At 44.6% G+C, this 21,572-nt stretch overlaps 1 protein-coding gene across 2 annotated transcripts in view; it reads right to left on the bottom strand.

Moving 5' to 3' along the window:
• Positions 1-21,572, bottom strand: part of DYNC1I1 (dynein cytoplasmic 1 intermediate chain 1) — a 251,207-nt gene that overhangs the window by 110,570 nt on the left and 119,065 nt on the right. The window lies entirely within an intron of this gene.

The raw sequence follows: 21,572 nt of genomic DNA, 5'->3' as shown, positions 1-21,572 counted from the left end.
TAGCCCATTTCTAACATCATGAGGTTGCACATACACATCATGGCTTGTAACCCGTAATGGATTTTTCCTCCAGAAAAGTGTTTCTCAAACTGTGGGTCAGGACCCACTAGGTGGGTCGCGAGCCAATTTCAGGTGGGTCCCCATTCATTTCAATATTTTATTTTTAATATATTAGACTTGATGCTACCATAGTATGTGACTGCATTTGGGGAAATGTTACAGACCTGTACTTTTAACAAGCTGCTATGTATATTCAATGATAGTAAATGGGACTTACTCCTGGGTAAATGTGGTTAGGATTGCAGCCTAACAGGAAAAATTTCCTACTTGATGATGTCACTTCTGGTCATGACATAACTGCCAGTGGATCCTGACAGATTCTCGTTCTAAAGAAGTGGGTCTCAGTGCTAAATGGGTGAGAACTACCACTTCAGAAATTTGTCCAATTCCCTTTTAAAGGCATCTAGGCCAGATGCCATTACCGCATCCTGTGGCAATGAGTTCCACAGACCAACCACACTCCATTCATGAGTAGCTGTCCTTGTCAAGGCTGGTCCATCCATGAGATCAACGGAAGCAGTAGGGGATGCCCGCCTCCAACTGTTTACCTTCAATGCTCCTGTTGTTTCTCCCACTCCTCAGCACGGGGCCACTGATAGCCCATATGGCACCTTTATGCACATTAGAAAATTTTTAAAAACAATAATACCTCCAATAATGCAGTTTCCTTTTGCATGATTCATTCTAGCACTCTTTGTCCTGGTATTGCTGACAGTTACTGAAGCCAATTGGAGCAGTGAATTCTGGGGAGCAGAGGACCAATCAGCACCAGTTTCTCTTTGTCTATGCCTCCTATAGTGCTATTTTACAAAGCTCTTGATTTTCTTGTATAGTAATGTAACCCCTGTGTTACGGAAAGTATTTCTGTATATGGGCTCTAGAAGAAAAGCAATATAATAGAACTAATCATGACTGCAGTAACCACAGCTCCTTTGGTAGGCAGACCTTTCCAGTCCCAGTGGCACTGGACAAAGTGTTTCTCAAAGGATGCCATAGTAGAGAAGAGAAGAGGTGATAGTGGTGGTGGTAACAGCAGCTGGGTAGATAAGGAAGGATAAGAGATTGTCAACACATCACATCAGCCTGCAAACCAGGTGTGACAAGAGTGCTGTGTCAGTTCACACTTGAAAGTTGACATTGCAATTGGGCTGAAAGCTCTACAAATCACTACAACACAGGACTTGAGAAAACACAAGAATAAAACCATTTGGGAGGAACATTGTCTGAATTCCAGAAACACTGAGTAAGTGAATGATGCCTATCCTGGAGAAAATGGAGTGTGAAAGCACCTAACGTACCCACCTATACAATTACACAGGCCAACACACATTTTGCTTCCTTAAACGTTACACAATTCCTGGGTATATTTGGGGTGCTGAATCCAAAAATGGTATCCGTTTTGCCCTATCACGTCTAGTTTTGGAGACACAGCATAGCTTCTTTAGTGAATGGTTCAAGCAGCTTCCTCATGAGGAATGGGCTAATTCCTCACTAATGAGGCTATAATTCACTAATTCACTAATGAGGCTAATGAGGCTTCACTAATTCACTAATGAGGCTATAATATATCTCCAAAACTAGATGTGATAGGGCAAAACAGATGTCATTTTTGGATTCAGCACCCCAAATTCATATCAAACCACCATAAAGTCTAGGAAAAAGTTTTCTGACCCTTTATTTTGTAGGCCTGTGTTACCTATGCATGCCCAGGTCTGATAAACTTGTGTTTATCAGACAGACCATAAGACACATGGAACATTGTTTTTTAAGTTTAGCAGAGCATTTTGTGTTATGTACATGGAAGTCTACCGCTTACAGAAAATGGTCATAATACTGCAACTTTATATTTAATTATTTAGGAGCAGTAGCATTCCCAGAGGGGCACAGCACAAAGTTTTGCAGACACCTCATCATGCCATGTAAGCTGCCCCTCCCCCTCTCCCTTGGAGCCATTCTGGGTGGCCAGAGCAATACGGAGATGTCTCCTCTGCTTTGCTCTTGCCACCCAGAATGGATCTCACCCCAGCACTGTCTGTTCTAGTGGCTGTCTGCTGGTATTCCTTGGCATCTTTTTAGATTGTGAGCCCTTTTGGGACAGGGAGCCATTTAGTTATTTGATTTTTCTCTGTAAACCGCTTTGTGAACATTCAGTTGAAAAGCGGTATATAAATACTGTTAATTAATTAATTAATCAATCTATAGGCGATGGGGAGGGGCTGCTTACACAGCGTGTTGAGGTATCTGCAAAACCTAGCGCTGTGCCTCCCTCTGAGAATACTACTGTCTTGGAGTAAACCCAATGAACTCCATATGACTTATTTTTGAGTAGGCATGCACAGGACTGAACTATCTATGCTATTAAGTACATGTAAGCCCATGGGTATGTTTACATTAAATGTTTTGGAGAAAGTTGGCACCTTTGTTGTTGTTTTTTTTCCCCACCAGAGCCCACACCAATACCTTGTGAATATACTTAACCTGAAGAATAATAGCAGTACATTTCCCAAAGTCTGTAAAATATTCTTGAACAAGTCACCTGTTCCCTGCTATCCCTTGCAGCAACTTTCCATCTCAAATGTCTTAAGTTTGACTTTTTGTCCCCTGAGGCATCTCAGTGGCTAGCAAAGGAAAAAAAAAACACGTGCATGTTTCAGCCTGGCAGCTACACTACTAATGGGACACCTGTTATTCAGACACCTCATTTCCAATTCAATTCTCACCAGATTAATTTGTGTTTTGACCTACAAGGAAGGGTTAAATAGACCCCTGACCTCAGGTCAGATGCCACTGGCAAATAAACAGGCATGGCACAGTTCTGAAAAGTCATCACCACGAGACTGGAGAATACAGCAGCCAGAAGATGCACTCAGAGTTTAAAACCGGTTTGGCATTAATACGAATTTAATGAGGACTGAAAATTGACACATGTCAGCTACCACTAACAGATGTTTAATTGCCCTTTCCTGACCTATGCAAAACTGTCTTCCCTGCTTCCACCCTACTCATACATTTTTCCTTTTTCCTGTTGTTTCCGTTTTGCTGTGTTTGCCTTAAGCTACAAAGAGCTTCAACATCCAGGGCAATGCACGATCACATGATGATGAAAAGCAACTGAACAGAGAAATGTCCCAAAAATAAAACTAATCCATTAGAACAGTGGTTCTCAACTCACCAGCTTGAGAATGAGTGTGCCTGGCACTTTAAGGGGTGGGGAAGGGAGGAAGGTGACAATGTGATCTGCAAGATCATGTCGCTGTTGAGCTAGCAGGGGCTTTTTAAAAACTTACCCCTGCCTGCAGCAGCCTCCTGGGAGTGCAGGGAGCACCGCTGACCCTTCTGCAAGTCTCCCTGCACCTTGAAATAATAATTGTGATCACAACTCACTTCCAGTTTTGCGACTGCGACCCGGAAGTGGGTTGTGATCACATTTTTTAATTATTTCGAGGTGCGGGGAGCCATGCAAAGCGGTCAGCAGGGCTCCCCACACCCCCAGGAGACTGCTTCGGGCAGGGATAAGTTTATAAAAAGCCCCTGTGAGCCCAGCAGTAACGCGATCCTGCAGATCACGTTGCTGCCTTCTCTTCACCCCCATCAAGACTTACCTGCCGTCTCAAACTCCCCGTGAGTTTGAGAACCACTGCATTAGAAGCATCTATAGGCTAACCAAGCACAATTAGGAAGGAGAGGGGGCCATCATTCAGTGGATAGACAACACTATTGAAGATGTGTCGACACTATCGAAGCATGTCGATGTGTCAACACTATCGAAGCATGTCAAAGATCTCAGGTTGGTTTTCTGGCATCTCCAGTTAGGTAGCATGGCTGAGAAAAGCCTCTGCCAGAGACTGAGGAGAACTACTGCCTGAAACTGTGAAGAATCACTGCCTGTTGAGTGACAAGAGCACTGGATTAGATGAATAAATGGTCTGACTCAGTATCACACAGCATCATGTGTTCCTATAACTCAGCACACTGTAGAATTCTGGTTCAGACATTATGCACAGTTGGCTATGGGATGGGAAGCACCATTATAAGTTGTTAAAACTCTAAAATATATGCATTTTTAGTACTCAAACCATCTCTCTCTTGTTGAGGATATTCCTTGAGAATTCATGTTCAGAAATTAATTATGTGCCAATGAATTGGTAGTAACCCTGTTCTGATTTAGAACCATTACTGTGACTCCCCCCTATCTGCATATACTATCAATCAATTGCTTTTAAGGAATTTTTAATGTGTTGCTGTGCATTGACTGAAAAAAATAAAGAGGGCCTCTGGTGCCTAGAACAATGCTTGTATTTAAACTACACACTAGACATCTTTGTGAGTGACCTGTCTGCCTTGTACTTCAAAGGGTTGGATTTATAACCAAGCTTTCATCTCTAAAATAGGAAAGTTACTTCCTTTACCTCTTTATAAATCACCACCACACTTCAGAAATATCACTCAACCCACTTCAGTGCAATTTATTATCATGCATTGGGGCTTACACACAAACACATCTGATTACAAGACAAATTGTGTTTGCACATACCATTTGTAGAATTCACACAGTCTTAACCTAGTAAAACTACAGTCCCATATACAATAATCTGGGAATAAGTCTCACTGAACTCAGTGAGATGTATTTCTGAAAAGACAAGCATAGAGAAGGCAAGCATTTCAGTCAAGGTTAGTACAAAGAACAGCAACTTAAAAACCGAAAGGGGAAAGGGAAAGAGACAACCCATAAGGGAAAGGGGCAGGTTCAGCAGCAGCAGTGCCCACTGAATCCTAACCCCCTTCATTGGCCCAATCCGCCTTCACTTCATTGGGATCTGCCCAATCCATGCAGATTTGAACCAGTGATATTGCTGGCGCAGGTCCAAGTAGACCTGCTGAGCCATCATGGGGTTACCCCAGGGTAAGGGAACAAATGTACCCCAAGGAGGCCTCTGGAGGAAGAAACTCTCCTGTGGGATACAGAAGTAGTCAAGCTGACACCGCTGCATCACCATGCAGGGAGTTAGGGGGAATCAGGATGCCTGTTAGGTTTAAATGACCATTTAGCCATGGCACTGAATAGGTGACATTGGGCTAACCACTCAGCCTTCCTTGCAGGGTAGCTGTGGGGAGAAAATGACAATGTGGTGAAATAGTTACAGTGTTGGACAGACACCTGGACACTTTCTGCAAAACGTTAGTCCAGCACAATCTACTTCAGACTGATGTTTTGTGGATGGAGGAGGCATGGATGAGACCCTCAATTCTTTAGTGAAAGGGCAGGATGAAAATTAAATGAGCTCAGCCCCAGATATTTTTAGAAGCAGAAAACACTCTTTGTTTCAAATGAAATCAAGAACCTCTTAAGAAAAGTTCAGATTGTAGTGTAGTGCTTAGAGCAGTGGTTCACAAACGTTGTAGCACTGGAACCTACTTTTTAGAATAACAATATGCCATCAGTGATGTCATTAACCTGGAAGTGACGTCATGGCTGGAAGTGATGTCATCAAGCAGGAAAATTTATAACACCTACCAAAAGACAAAATCAAACCAAACTAATTAAATAAATTAAAAGTTTACAATAAGTATAAGGGCGCAATCCAGAAAAAGGGCATGGGCCAGCACAAGTCCCTTGCGCCAGTCCAGCAGTGTCACAAAAGTACAGTAAAGTACTTTCACGCCACTGACAGTGCAGGAAGGCTGACCCAAGCCCCATTGGGCTGGCATGAAGGGTCTGGGGTGTGTGTGGGAAGGGCAGGAACGAGGTTTTTCAGGGTGGGGGAGGGTGGGTGGCGGATGGGCCCATTGGTTAGTCGCAGGTGAGCAGAGGATAAGGCCAGTATGTGGCATTTGTCCCAGATCCTATCCCCAGTCCCGGGTTGCTTGAATTTGTACCACCTCCTGAGGTGGTGCAGATAAAAGTAGTCCCATAGGGGCTGGTGCAGCATTACCCAGGATAAAGGGAAGGAATTCCTCTTGCCCTGGGCTGAGCTGCTACTGGCTCCAACTCCATGTTGGATACGGCACAGGCCAGCCATCCTCCCCATTTCAGCGCTGGTTAGGATTGGGCTGTAAATCTAAAAATTTATTTAAAATAAAGAAGAACCCTCCTAACTCTCCCAAGCAGTGGCTGATCTGTTTAAAAAAAAATTCCCCAAACATCTCAAAGGCTGCAATCCTATTCACACTTACACAGGAGAAAGGCCCACCAACCATCATTGTTAAAAGCATATACATGCTGTTAAAAGTACAGATTTGTAACATTTCCCCAAATGCTGTCACAATGGAAGCATCATCTAATATATTAAAAATAAAATACACATGGAAATGAATGGGGACCCACCTGAAATTGGCTCATGACCCACCTAGTGGGTCTCAATCCACACGTTGAGAAATGCTGGCTTAGAGTGTTGGACAAGGAGGACCAAGAAAATCCAGGTTTAGTTCACTTGGCTATGAACCTTAAAGGTGATCCTGGGCTAGTTACAACTGCTCAGCCTAAGCCACCTCACAGGAGATGTTATGAGGATAAAATGGGAACAGAGAGAACCCTGCATGCACCCCTGAGCTCTTTGTAGGAAAGATGGAAGTGATGGTAAAAATAACAATACTGTAAGTTCATCAGTGTTCCAAATGGCCAGTGTTCCAAGTGGCTTCAGACGTGGTAGTGTGTTTCCCCAAAAAAGGGAGGGGGATCTTCAAGTCATTCTCAGTCTGATCCAGCACAGCTGTTCTGATCCAGCAAGGCAGCCACACAGGGCGCAATCCTAACCCCTTATGTCAGTGCTTTCCAGCAGCTCTGAGGTAAGGGAACAAACATTCCCTTACTTTGAGGAGGGCTCCGTGAGTGACACCCAACTGCAGGATGCAGCACATGTCCCATTGGCACCGCTATGCCACTGCTGGAAAGCACTGACATAAGGGGTTAGGATTGCGCCCACAGCTATTTTAGCTAGAAGTACAGCATCTATGTTCAGGGGCAGTCTACCTTTGAAGATCTGCTGCTGCTAGGGCCAATCTGAACCCCTCCCCCCTCTCAACATCTCCACTATCTTCTGTGTCTTAGAAAAGGAGTGGCATTGTGCAGGCTTCTGCAACCTTTGCCTTTTTCCCCTACTGAACATGTGCATGTAAGCTACAAGGAGATGTGTCAAAACAAACCTTGCTGCTGTCTCCTATCCTTCTAAATTTTTTCAAGACATCGATTGTATTCAGATTTTAAAAGTTTCAATTTGACTTAAGAATGCTATAAGAAAGAGGGCTCAAAGAGACTGTGGTGCAGTGGTTAGACTGTTGGACGTGGATGACCAAAAAACCCAAGTTTAATTTAAATTCCACTTGGGCATCAAGTTTGTGAGTGACCTTGGGTCACCCACAAACTCTTCGCCTAACCCTCTTCAGAGGGTGGTTGTTTGGATAAAATGGAGATGCAGAAGAGTGTTTCTTGTGGAAAGAGTACAGTAGATGTTAGAAATAAATATATTTTAAGTTATTGATGTTACCCCTTGGCTTCAGAAGTAATAGACCAAAAAAGAGCGGATCTCTCCAGATTGCTGCAGTACAAGCTGAGGAGGGATCTCAGAGCAAAATCTTGAGCTCGACGCACCGGGGCACTGTCGCAAATGTGCCATAAGGCACATTTGCAAGCTCTAACACCAGGTGAGTGCCCATGCTAGCCCAGCTGGCTAGTGCTGGGCTAGCACTGGGCAGATGCCTGGCCTCTGCCGCTTGGCAGTCACATGGACCGCCGAGCAGAGAGAGGAAAGCAGGAGTGGGGGGGGAGGCAGGGAGCAGGCGTTCCAGAGAGGGGGGAAGTGAGCAGTGGGCGGGTAGAGGGCGGGAAGGAGGTTTGTCAGGGAGGTGGGGAGAGGGCGGGGGGAGGCATGCTGGTGGAGAGAATGGGGAGGGAGGGAGGCGGGACCAGTGGAGCAACACTCCACTGGATCCTGAGCCTTCGCGTTAGGCTCGGCGCCTGATACGAAGGTTCTTATCTCACCGCCGACCTTTTAGTCGGTGATTAATCAAGTAGAACCATTATGGGGCTACTCCCTTTATTCAGGGAAAGAGGATGAAAGTCCCCTTCTCCTGAGGTCACCCGCGGCTGCCATGGGTGTGCAGGATGCAGCAGCAGCCGTTTTTGGTGCTGCCACAGCTGTGCAGCCCGGGAGCTCAGGATTGGACTCTTAGTCATTTCAACACCACTGAACTGACAGCACAATCCTATGCATGTCTACTCAGAAGTAAGTTCCACTGAGTTCAATGGAACTTACTCTCAGTTAAGTGTGAATAGGATTTCAGCCTTGGAGTGGCTTTTCTTGTGAGCTGATCCTACACTGTCCTTTAGAATGACAAATAAAAACACCCTAAATGAATAATCAGAAGCTCCTTTGCTTCATTTTGGGGCACTTTGGGGAAGCACTGTACCTTATAGAGATACATCAGGCAGACTGAATGCCTCTTGCAAGTGATTGAAAAAATTTCACTTGTTGACTATCAGGTGCCAGAATACAGCCTACCCTAGCCCAAAGGCAAAGGTGGGTGGGTGGAGCCTAAATTGTAAAGCAAGTATAATATATAAGAATGTTCAAAGTCTCTGCTGCTTACACAGTGCAGAAGTTAAGCCAATCACCTTAACCCAGCGATTCTCAAACTATTTCATGTCACGGCACACTTGATAAGGCACTAAAATTGCCAAGGCACACCATCTTTTTTTTTGACAACTGACAAGGCACACTGCATTGCAGGTGGGGTGGCTCACATTCCCCAATGACCCTATTAATAGATGACCCCCCAAAAAATGGCATACCCATACCCCCCTGTGGCATACCCATGGATCATCCGTGTCACACCAGTGTGCTTAGGCACACTGGTTGAAAATCGCTGCCTTAACCGATCCAATCCTAAGGTCGCACACTTTTTTGGTGCACAGGGGGAAACTCTAAGCAGCATATCTGTCTGCATAAACTGAAGGTTTTTAAAGTTTTTAATATAATACAAGTGTTCACCTAATCTATTTATCATCATGAAATGGATCACCCTCCCAGAGAAGATGCACCTGGCTCCATCTATATTTATTTTTCACAGGGCAATCAAAACTCATTTTGGCCCTTGATCTATTGACCGTTTTATCCTGCTTTGATTCTCACTGCTGCCAAAGTTGCTATTTGATGTTTTATATCACTTTCTTTAGATGGGTTCTTCAGAATGATCAATAAATTGTACATTTACATCTCTGCTGTCATGAAAGTTGAGTACTTTATCCTGCAAAATTGTGATGAAACAGCACAGAAAGAAAACACGGAGCACCCCAACTTTCACAACATTCCCACCAGCCAAGCTCCTTAGATAAGTTTCATTTCAGCACCAAATATCCTATTCAGAGTCCCATCACTTTTACTACAGGAGAAAAATAACTGAAATCAAGAAAAAAAAATAATCCTTCATTACCAGAATTACAGACATCTTCTACATTCCTTGAACACAGATTTGTTTCTGCTTCTGAAGGTGTTCATTCCATGAGCTACGGTGATCCCATTCTCTCCCCCCCTTTTTTCTTTCTTTTTTAGTATTTTCATTGCAACATGTGGTTTCAGTTTTTATGCAGCTAGCTCCCTTGCTGTTCAGCTAGTTTACTGAAGGACTAAATATTCGTCTAAGATTTATGTAAAGCAGACCCCCCTCATCGCGAAGATATGCACAACAATTCAACAGCCATGGCCTGTGTTGCTCCCTGGAGGGCAAGATTTACACCTCTATAGATTTGCACCTCCTGAGGCTAGTTAAGAAGTCAGAGCTCCTATGCACAGTTTAATGTACCGAGACCCAGGCTGAATTAAGCTGACAGCATCACATTTTAATTCTGTGTAATTTCAAATTATCCCCCCCCCCCCCAAGCAACACACCTTTAAATCAATGATATTGAAGTAAGTGGAGGCAAGACACTCTATGAATTAGGTCTGTGTATAGGAGTTAATACAAATGAAATTTGGCTCCCGACTAAAATGGCCCAAGACCAATGAACTGCAAGAAATCTTCCTGTTGAGAGGTGCTGCTTTCAATTTTATTCTCAGATCTGTGAGATAGGTTAGGCTAAGAGACCATGATTGGCCCACAGTCATTCAGTTAGCTTTCTGGTGGAATAAGGATTTGTACCCAGGTCCAAGACCAGTGCTCTATACTCTATGCCAGGGGTGCTCACACTTTTTTGGCTCGAGAGTTACTTTGAAACCCAGCAAGGCCCGGAGATCTACCAGAGTTTTTTTTACAATGTTCGCGCCATCATAACATATAACATTTATGTGTACAATGTATGTTGGCGTACCTTGAGCCCCACTGAGTATAACAGGACTTACTCCTGAGTAGACATGCCTAGGATTAGACTGTGAGGCTGCAATCCTAGCCACACTTACCTGGGAGTAAGCCCCATTGAGTACAATGGGCCTTACTCCCAGCGTTTCCTCCCAGAGGCGCCTGAAAGGGGGGGGTTGGCACTCCGCGATCTACTCATTTTGCCTCGCGATCTACCGGTAGATCACGATCCACCTATTGAGCACCCCTGCTCTATGCTCTATACCGCACCATCTCATGCAAATGCTTTCAGCTCCTTGCGTGAATAGCACCAGTCTTTGGAAATGCTTTCCTCTCATGTAGCTCAGGTGCTCACTCTCATTTGCATATGTCTTACCCGGGACAGGTAAGCCAATACGGATGCCTTTAACCATTTGTGCAGTTCAAAACCTAGCCCAGGTTAGTAGCCAGGATTCTATGTGATTGAAAACATGTTACTGCAGTTGCATTTCATATATTGCATACATTGCGTAGGTTCATATATAGCAATTTTATGTGCAAGGTTAAATACATATTTTACATGTGAACACATTTTACAGGACAAACTTGAAAATCAGATGTTTAAAGCCTCCCTGTCAACTTGCTCTGAATCAGGCAGCCACATCACTTCAGGGTTGAGACCTGAAATGGCCTGGTTTGAAATGCCTCTGGTCTTACCCAAAGTGAACAGCAAATCCCTTTCATGAACTACATAGCAATACATTCCTACTATCAACTGCATGCGGTGGGGTAGGGAGAATCAACCTGTTGTTAACACATACATTCATTTCTTCAGAGAGAACAGGAAAATTCAATGAATAGTGATGACATGAATATACATCCACACACACCCCAAAAAAAATTGCCATGGATGTCAATCAAAATAGCTAAAAGGCTGGTCATGTGTGTTATCATAAAATTATCCGTTGGGCTGCATAGTCAAGGGTTACCGTACACAGCTTAATACCAACTGATTTGAAAAAGACTTGATTCTTAGATTGCAACCTCAGAGACAACTGTGTGTAATGTGCTAGAGAAGTACATCTCAGGGTCTTTAGCAGCCACTCAGGGTCTTTAGCAGCCAGTCTCTGGTGCTTTTCCTCCACCACTAGCACACTGATTCATCAACAAGCCCAATAGACTGTGCTGTATGGATCAATGGCACCATCTACATTTGGAACCAGCCTGAGTACTCTCAGCTGGATAACCCAGATCCATCAGGGCCTAACGTCCAAACTAGCTCCTCTGTCTTTGGGGGAACCTGCTGAAGAGCCTCAACCTGTCCTGCCCCACTCACTCATTATCCACCTCTTCCAAAACCTGTCCACTGGTCTGCTCATGGCTTGTTGGATCCTAGTTTGTCAGCACCATAACAGACATTTAGCCAGCACTGAAACCCACAAGTTGTCTCTCCACTGGACTGTCTATGTTAGTTTTGCCTGCCCTATCTGGCAGCAGCTCTTAAAGATTTTAGATAGGGGTCTTTTTCCAGTCCTACCTGGAGATGCTAGGGATTAAACCTAGGACTTTCTATATGCAAAGCTGTATCACTGAACTACCACCCCTCCCTGACCTTGCCCAAGTCTCTGAACTTGCTTGAGCTTGACAATACAGCATGACCCAAAAGTAGGTGGACAGTAGGTGGAATAAATGTTATTTACTGTCCACCTACTTTTGGGTCACCCTGTATGTGAATTACTCTTCCAATGGTAATCACACACTTTAAAGTTTGTCTATAGGCCAAGGCAAGAGAAGCCCCACAACCACAGCAGTTGGAAGGGTTGGTTGGTCCTGCTTTGTGCATGACCCACTTAAGCATTCAGGCTGCAATCCTAACCATACTTTCCTGAGAGTAAGCCTCATTGAACAAAATAGACTTACTTCTGAGTAGACCCGGTTAGGATTGTGTCCTCAGGCTCCAATCCTATCCACACTTTCCTGGGAGTAATACCCATTGACTATAATGGGACTTACATCTGAGTAGAAATGCACAGGATTGGGCTCTTCGTCTATCACTCCTACTTGTTATGGTATAACTATGCAAATACATATTGCTCTCTCTAGTTGCTCTCATGTTGCAAGACAAAACTTGTATGCTGAAAATGCAGGTTGAGTGGATATGGGCAGTGTTCAGCACGTGGCACAGGGTCTGCAACCCATTTTTGAGCAGGGGGCACACTGAGACAGCCCATTGACTTAGCAACCATCTAATGGTGGGAAACAGGTAGAAGTCTGAAAGGGACCAGTAAGTGGATGGACTCTGCAATTACTCTTCAAAAAGGATTTTGGCACAATCCAAAGGCTTCAAAAACCCAGGCACTTGAATTCAGAAAGAAGCTGCAAGATGGAGCATATTTAGGCAAAATATTTATGTGTAAGGTTAGTTATTTCCATAATTTTCTTTTCACACAGAATGTGTTTCCTTGATGTAATTTTTAGGGTTTCTTGAAGCAGATTACAAAACAGCCCCACTGATTTACAAATTGTTTATTGAAAATTTGCAATAACATTATCTTGTTAAGACCTCCACAAGCTAATTTTGTTTAATCTCTCTCTCTCTCTCTCTCTCTCTCTCTCTCTCTCTCTCTCTCTCCCTCTCTGAAGGTTACCATATGTGCTATTTCTGGCTTGTGGATTCTCAGGCCTCTTGGTGTCGTATTTCCCATTTCCATCTCTGGGTTTTTAGCTTCACCACTGAGTGTTGATTTTGTGTTTGCAGTTAGCTTTGTTTTCATTGCATTCAGCCACTGCCCTAGAAAGGCAGGTCTTATTTTCCATCTTGTGACAAATGATGGAGTATTGCGGCCAAGTGGCAAGGAAATGCCTCTGGATGTTTTGTTTATGATTTTTGTTCTGGCATCTCACAATGACCCGAAGTTGGCTAAGTCATCTTCATCAGAGTTACAGATACAAGTTGGTGTACTCGTTCAACTATTAGTTTTGGTAATTGTTCAATTTAATTATTTTTCTACTAATTAAAATGGAGGGCTGCCTGTGTTTCTTACAAAAAGCATCAGTCTAATCCCAAAGATGGGTTTTTCTTGGCCTGAAAATATTTTTCTTGGTTGTGGCAAAAATTCAATGTCCCCTGTTCATGGCTGGATCAAATGTGGCACTTGTTTTTTTTAAATTTTTTAAATGCATTTAAAGGCCTTTGCAGAAATTTCAAAGAAACCCACTGGAGGCATTCATGCAATTATTTTAATCATAATTAAAACAATTAATTCAGTTGTTTTAATACATTATGTGTAAGAAAGTCTACATCCAAAAAAAAGATTGGTACCCACCAATAAATAAGTATATTGATTGACCAATACAGCACAGTGGTGCTGTGCCTCACGCTCCAGGGCAAAGGTCTGAAATGGTTCCCCCCCCCCCCGCAAGATGTTGCCACCCCCTAAGCACAAATCTGGCTCCCCACTCACCTGAGGCACACGGAGCCTTGCACAACTGCAGGCTGCATTGGGGAAGCTTCCTAAAGCTTCCCCGAGGCTTTAAACTGTGCTTCCGCTTTTCCAGAAGCACAGTTTCCGAAACCGTTGGGAGACTCAGAGAGGCTTCCATGGGATCCTGGGGCATCGTTCTTAATGGGAGGTTCGCCACTGATACAGCAAGCTACTGGAGAAGAGACTGAAGAGGTAAGGGATGAAACTGATGGGTATCAACCAAGAGAAAATTCTGTTGTTGGATAGCATTGGCAAAAGGTAAGAGTTTTTAAGCATGCTAGCTTCGTCTTGAGAGGCTGGACTCTTCAAATGAAGATCCACTAAAAATTCCAGTGAAAAATGGCAAATTGGATAACATTCTTCTACAAGAAGACTATTCTCCCATTGACAGCGGCTGCCTACACATTTTGAAAAGACTGCGACTAAGAGAGCACACGTGTGATGGAAGTTTCCAGCAACAGGAACAGCCCAACCAGGCCCACCTCCCAACACCACCCCTCACCCACCTCTGCCATGGCATGTGCACAAGTATATAAACAAACACTCCAAAAAATACCCTTTACCTTTTCATCATGCCCCTTCCTCATGGGGCTCTTTTCTAAAAAAAAAAAAACAGGACACATGAAACTTCCTGTTTTATTTAAAGGGACTGTATGAGGAAGGAGCAGGGTGAGGGGATCAGAAATCTGGATCCAATCTGCCCATGTGTTTTTTTTCAGGTGCTGATTTTTTTCAGTGGTGATTCACTTCTCTGCCTGCTTCCTCATGCAGTCCCTTTAAATAAAACAGGAAGTCTTGCACTCCCTGTTTTTGGGAAAGAGCTGTTTGAGGAAGGAGCCGTATAAGAAAGTGGAGAAATGCAGCTCTGTCTGTAGCAGACTGGAGGGAGGTTACAGCAAACTCAGGGTAAAGGGCATCTCAAATCTGACATTATCCCACCCCAACCCCCACAGCTCAATGCAAGCCACATTCATCCACTTCAGGGATGGGCTGGTCGTGCCAACAACCAAGTGATTGAGCAATGATTGTTATCAAAACCTGGTCCTGTGAATGTACCATAAGAGATATATTAAGAAGCTGTCAGGTTGGAGGGCTGTTGCACAATTTTTCAATGCTCAACCCAACTCAAAAAATATTCAGCTACATAACACAACATAACAGAAGGGCAGAAAAGCTGCCTTGCAGTACACAAGGCTAAGAAAATGATCCAACAATTGGAACAAGTTTAAAATAGGTCACAGTTTTGGTAGGATGAGAGTGATGATGATGTGATGATGATTTAGGACCCTACAATTTTGATTCAGCTCCCATTAATACCGTTGTGCGCCACATGTAACAAGTCATCCACAACAGCTGCCAAGAATCGGCGCCAATCATTACAGGCACACAACCCAAACTGCATTTGTTTTCACAGAATCAGTTGTTTGTCATAAGACAAAGCAATCTATGTCAACATAATTCCCAAGGGATGCCCACTCAGCTTTTTCTTTGTTGACATGGTTCTACCTATGAGAGGGTCATCAGTATTGCAATTGCCTTCTGGGATTTCTGATTGCACCATTATTGCTATCACCTCTCTGGCCCTTTCTGTGGTGTGACTATCCTCCTACTGCCTCACCCAATCTCTCCTGGAAGAATGAACTAATGACCTGCAGTTTTCTGCATCTCCCCTTGACACCTTTAAAGGGAAGGCAACCCCAGAAAATGTCACATCATCATGCTCTGAACTCAGATCCCACACCACAAGATTCAATTATTTCTAAAATTATTAACTTACATTTTGGGATAGGTCAGTCATTGAGATGCTTAATACTAAATATCTTTTGTTGTCACACCAAATGTATGCAAATTAGAGTGACTCAAAGTAGGTGGGGGACTTTGTGGCCAAATCCCTCCCAGAACCGATCTGATACAAATCGATGGCCAAGAGAAGGGATGCCAACCTTAGAAGCTCTAGAATCTTACATTATTGGGTGTGTAGTTGGGGAGGGGAGCAGGAGAAGTAATGCAGCTCCAGGATTTTTCTTATCAGAAGCAGTTATGTCATCAGAAGGAGCATTAACCCCTGCTAATTGGGTTAACCCCTGCTAATTGGGTAAGAGGCACTCTTTCAAGTGGGTGTTCCTCTTTTTAGCAGGGGGAGAGTAACTGCCCACCTCACCCCAGCAGTGTCTTTTCTAGTGGCTGTCTGCTGGTGTTCTTTTTGCATCTTTTTAGATTGTGAGCCCTTTTGGGACAGGGAGCCATTATTTATTTGATTTTTCTCTGTAAACCGCTTTGTGAACTTTTAGTTGAAAAGCGGTATATAAATACAGTTAATATTAATAATTAAAGGGCTGCCTTTGAAACTTTTTTTAAAAGGACATTAGCCAAAAAAAGGAGTATCAGGCAATAGTCTCCCCAGTCTCGGGACAAAGGTCCGTGATGGTGACCCCCTGGAATGCCTCCACCCCCGCATGCAAATCCCCCCCCCCCACTTAAAATGGAGCACACTGAGCCTTGCACAACTCCAGGACGCATCAGTAAAGCCTCCTGAAGCTTCCCTGATGCTTTACATTGTGCTTCCAGCAAACTGGAAGTACAGTTTCCAACTGTGTCAGGAGCCTCAGGGAGGCTTCTGCACAGTCCTAGAGGCATGCGAGGCTCTGTGCCCAGGGCATTTGCCCAAACAAGTGAATGGTAGGTTTGCCTCTGACATCAGATTCAGCAGGAGATAAAATAAGAAATTTGCCTAGGGGCACGTGTTAATGTCTAACCGAGTGTTTCTCAAACTGTGGGTTTCAGGTGGGTCCCAGTTCATTTCAGTATTTTATTTTTCACATATTAGACTTGATGCTACCATGGTGTGTGACTGCATTTGGAGAAATGTTACAGACCTGTACTTTTAACAAGCTACTATGTATATTCTTTAAACAATGATAGTCAATGGGACTTACTCCTGGGTAAGTATGGATAGGATTGCAGCCTAGGATTGTTAAAAATTTCCCTGCCTGATGATGTCACTTCTGGTCATGACATCACTTCCGGTGGTTCCTGACAGATTATCATTCTAAAAAGTGGGTCCCAGTGCTAAATGTGTGAGAACCACTGGTCTAACCTATCATCTTTCCCAAGGGCTGTCTGAGATCTCTCATGTTATATTAAAGCTAATATGTTATATCAGCTTTAATATGTTATGTTATATTAAAGCATCAGATTTACCTGGGAGTGAGTCTTACTGAATATAGTTGAACAATTTTGAATAAACTTGAAGAAGCTAGCACTCAAATATACCTTTTATATTTATCTGGGATATTTTTAATTTGATTTTTCAATTTGCATACACTTATTTCAGACTATTGAAAGCCATTCTATGGGTTTGTGTTGAAACAGGTTAGATCTTTAGATGAAGTATAAAGAATTTCAAAGAAAGAATAAGTGTGAGGAGAGGAAGAAGCTTTCAAGAGACTATTGTTGTTGTATTGTCCTAGAGGGGCATGGCTTTCCATGAACAGCTCCTGCATTTCAAAAGTTACCACTGTCATTTCTTCTTTCCAACATCACGGATTTCTTCACTAATCCCTCACTTTTCCACATGAAAAATCTGTGGAAAGCCACTGGATCAGCCAGGTCACAATACAACTAGGGATGCATGAAGCCAGTTTCTGTTTCTGCTGAGATTTCTGACATGTATCCCTTGTCCGCAGAAGGTCAATGGCATATCTCAAGCATCCTTGCTTTTCCCAATAAATGTTTGCATATGAGGGCTCTAATGCTCATTAGGGTAGCAGGCCAGGTGAGTCATGCTGCTCCCTGCCACGACTTCCAGCAGCAGGAGAGGGGGACAGAATTGGGCCATAAGCAACTTCAAGCTATTGTGTCTGCTCTTTGTTTTGGGTGCCATACGTTACAGAGTTGTTACATATACAAATGAATGAACATGTAAAAACAAATAAGGCTATGCTAGTTGAAAACAGAAATACATATTTGAATGTGCATCTCCTTGAGAGTGTGTATGAAGTTGCCTTATGCTGACTCAGACCACTGGGGCCATGTACCGCCATGTGGATTATGATACCTGGAAGCAGCTCTGGAGACACTTGGGTCTTTCCTAGCCCTATCCAAGATGGCAGGGATTGAACGAAAGACCTTCAGCGTACAAATCATGTAGTCTGCCTGTGGACTATAGCCCTTCCCCTATCTCATGCAATACTGGTAGCAGTGGTGTAGTTAGAGGGGGTGCGGAGTAGCAATTGCACCAGGCTGCAGGCTGCCTAGGGGCAACAGTCTGGCCACCTGCCAAAGTAATCCCCCTCCAATTGTCACTCATGCCTCTTGCTGGAAAAATTGCATTTTGCAAGAGGGGCAGTAGGGATCGCAGTCTCTGGTTGCTTGCTCTGGGGACTTGTGGGGCAAACAAGCGGCTTGGGGGCAAGCTGGAGGGGGCTGGGGGTTGGGGGAAGTGGCAGAGCATGGGAAGTGAGATGCCAGAGACTCCAATCGCGACTCATGCCTCTTTGGGGGCGAGCAGGAAGGGAGCTGGGGGTGGGGGGAGGCAGCGGCAGATTTTTTCTTCAAAACACAGGAAGTAACATCACTTCTTGGTGTGCTGTGAGGTGGCATTATTTTGCACTGAGTTCCAGGGCTATGCCCTGACTGGTAGATATCTGAATTTGGATGTGCACTCCAGTGTGCCCTGCCCTATGCTTGCAAAAGAGTTTGAGCATCGTCCAGCCGTTGTTGTTTTTCTCCCAACAGAAATTTGATATTATCGAAAACAACAAAGGTCCAGGATAATTATCTGGACCAGCAGAACAAGTCAGAAATCAAACCTGGCAGGTTGCTTTAACATCCCTAAATAGGTCACAGGGCCTGGTCTGAGGTAGGGTCAACATCCCAACAGGATCATTCTGGAGACTCCAGGAATCATTATCAATCTCTAGGTGACTTTTGAAAGCAATCCAGGAAATGTTAACAGAACCTCCAGGAATTTCCAACATCATGTTGGGGACAAAAAGTCATCAGGAATAGCTCCAGAGTTGGGAACCTGAGTTTGAGTGCATGTGGTGTCGTCACCTTGGTGAAGATAAACAAGTCTAGATCTATTCATATTGAAGACTGCCTAAGAGCCCCATGTACACTCCTCTGAAAACCATAATGGAAAAAAGGCAGGATGTGAAATGTATTAGCTAAAATACCTACAATCAATGGGCCCCTTGTGTAATGAGACTCGCACCTCTCAGGGCCCTGCACGTCAGTGTCCATTGTCACCATTTTACTCTACACTGAGTTTTGGCAGTTGCTGAAAGCTGGTGCACAGATGGAGCCCGCCATGTGAAAGCCATTTTAAAATCATTTCACATGGTGCCCGGCAGACCTGGCGTGAATAATTCTCTCTATGCTGTTGATATTCTTTGCAGAACCCCAATCTTGAGATTGCAGCATATATACTAAAAGGAAGGCATCTTACTGAAACCATTCAAAAGCCATTGACATTTCTTTTTCTTCTCCAGGCCTCCTGTATACAAGTCTCACACAAAAACTGAGCCCATATTCCCTAGAGCTATAGGGACATTTTATTCAGGGCTAGAAAACCACACAACCTACTGTTGCACTGTGATGGCTGCTTTGTTGCGTGACTTCAAGATCCTCATTCCTTCTTTATGAGTCAGTTTCCAAAAAAAATTCTGCCAGGCTCCAGCACTTAATGCTAGCAGGCAAAAAAAAAAAAAGAGTCACGTACTACAAAGCAGTTATACAAGCTCTGTAGTCCAGTGCTCAAGTCAGTCCAGTGCTCACTCTCTAACATGAGAGGTGCCAGAACTCAGCTTTGCCTGGATATCGTGCCCTCGGCTTTGAACACTCCTTAGAAATTAGCTGGAAATTAAATGCTCCTGGAAACTAGAAGTAAGAGCTGTCTGTAGTTACAGAGTGATGATGGAAGAGCATTCTCATTGTAACTACTCAAAAACACATGTCCAAAAACATTCTCATTGTCATTTTTGTTATTTCACACATTCTAAGGACTTGGCATGGGAAACATGTCTCACATCTTAGTCTGACAGCACAATCCAATCTTGCGCTGGAACAGACAGGCCAGGAAGCCTGCACTGTACCCAGCACAAGACTGGGACCTGAAGTGGCTCAGCCGGAGGCAAAGGAAACTCTTCCCCTTACCCCTGGGTAAGCCGCCACAGCCTCAATGGGTCTCCTTGAACTTGCGCCACCTCTGGAGGTGGCATAAGTCCAAGGAGAGCAGAGCAGCTTGCAGCCACTCCATGCTGCTCAAGGAACAGTGTTGGGATCCGGCATAACAGCCAGGTCCCAGTCCCACCTCCCGCTCCCCATCCACCCCGGGACTGCCCTCTGCCCGCCCTCCTCCCACCCCTGAATGCCTCCCTCCCGCTTCCTCCCCACCTCCCCCCGCCCTCCCCAGACCCTTGCGTTGGCCGAGCTCAGCCGATGCAACTCTCCCTGCCCAAGTTGGCGCAGAGGCTGGATTCAGACTCCGTGGGCTGGCGCGCATCCTTGCGCTGGCCCAGCCAACTCTCGAGGAGGCACAAACATGCTTTACAGCATGTTTGCGACCCTCTTGGGTCGGCGCAAGGGACTTACACCAGCCCAAGGTGCAGTCAGGATTGCACCCTCAACTCACAGTAATGCTCAGCTAATATTCTCATTGGAACCTTGAAGACAGCGAGCAAGTACTGACGTAAGAGATGCAATGAGGGAGCACACACTGGGCCCTAGATTGATCTAATCCAAATGCCACACTGTTGGCTACACTCACACAGGGATACAAAGAAACATGTGCCTTACTATGTGTGTGTATTGCCACTTCTTCAATCCTCCACACAATACAGAGAATGAATGTTTTGTACCTTATTAACACAAACATATAAATCTATCATACACTGAGACAGACTATTATCTCAGGCAGGCCCTGCTCCTAAAGGGCCTTGCTAGGCCAGCAGACCATGGCACTTGTCTGAGTCTGAGAGATAACTTCCAGGCAGCACCATGCCAAGCTGGTGGAAGAGACACTGCCTGGACCAAATGAATGCTTGCAATGCACTATGTGTCCCACCTACTCCCAGAGCCAGAGCGGGCATTCGGGCAATTTGGCTGAATCGGATCCCACACCGGAAAGGGCCCCACACTTGGGCAATGGGCAGAGTGTCCGCAGCTGATATCTAGTTTTGCAGCTGATGCTCTGGCATGGAATCTTTCATGCGTAGGCACTGCGAGCAGAGTACAGTGAGCAGAGTGTTGCTTCTAAATCCCCCATCCACCCACCCTTTTTTCTGATTGGCTTGCAATTGGCCCCCTTAAAACAGTTGGCTTCAACTAGTTCTAGGTGCCGCACTTTCGGTGGGGCGCCTTTGCCCTGGGCATGCCACTGCCACTTATTCTGCTGAGTAGGAGGGCCGCGGGGGTGCGGGCCCTGCAAAAATTGTGGCCCCATAGGTCCTAAGGCCCTGCAGTCCAATGCGGCCCTGCATTGGGCCCCATAGGTCCTAAGGCCAGCCTTGATCTCAAGACTGACAGCACTGACTGGTAGCAGCTTTCTGGGAAGGGTTTTTCCTCTACCTTATCAAGAGATGCTAGAAATTGAACTTGAGACCTTCTGCATGCAAAGTACTTGCTGTGCTCCACAGCAGCGGCCCCTCTCTTTCCCATTAGACAACTAGTATATATACCTCCTATAAAGCTGCATGTATGTCCCTGAAAAACAGAGTGCCACATGAGGTATTTATAACACTGGTCTAATGGAGATGT

This window comes from Tiliqua scincoides, chromosome 5 (assembly GCF_035046505.1).
Source record: "Tiliqua scincoides isolate rTilSci1 chromosome 5, rTilSci1.hap2, whole genome shotgun sequence".
In the NCBI taxonomy this organism is placed as follows: domain Eukaryota; kingdom Metazoa; phylum Chordata; class Lepidosauria; order Squamata; family Scincidae; genus Tiliqua; species Tiliqua scincoides.
This window is presented reverse-complemented; position numbering and strand designations above follow the sequence as displayed.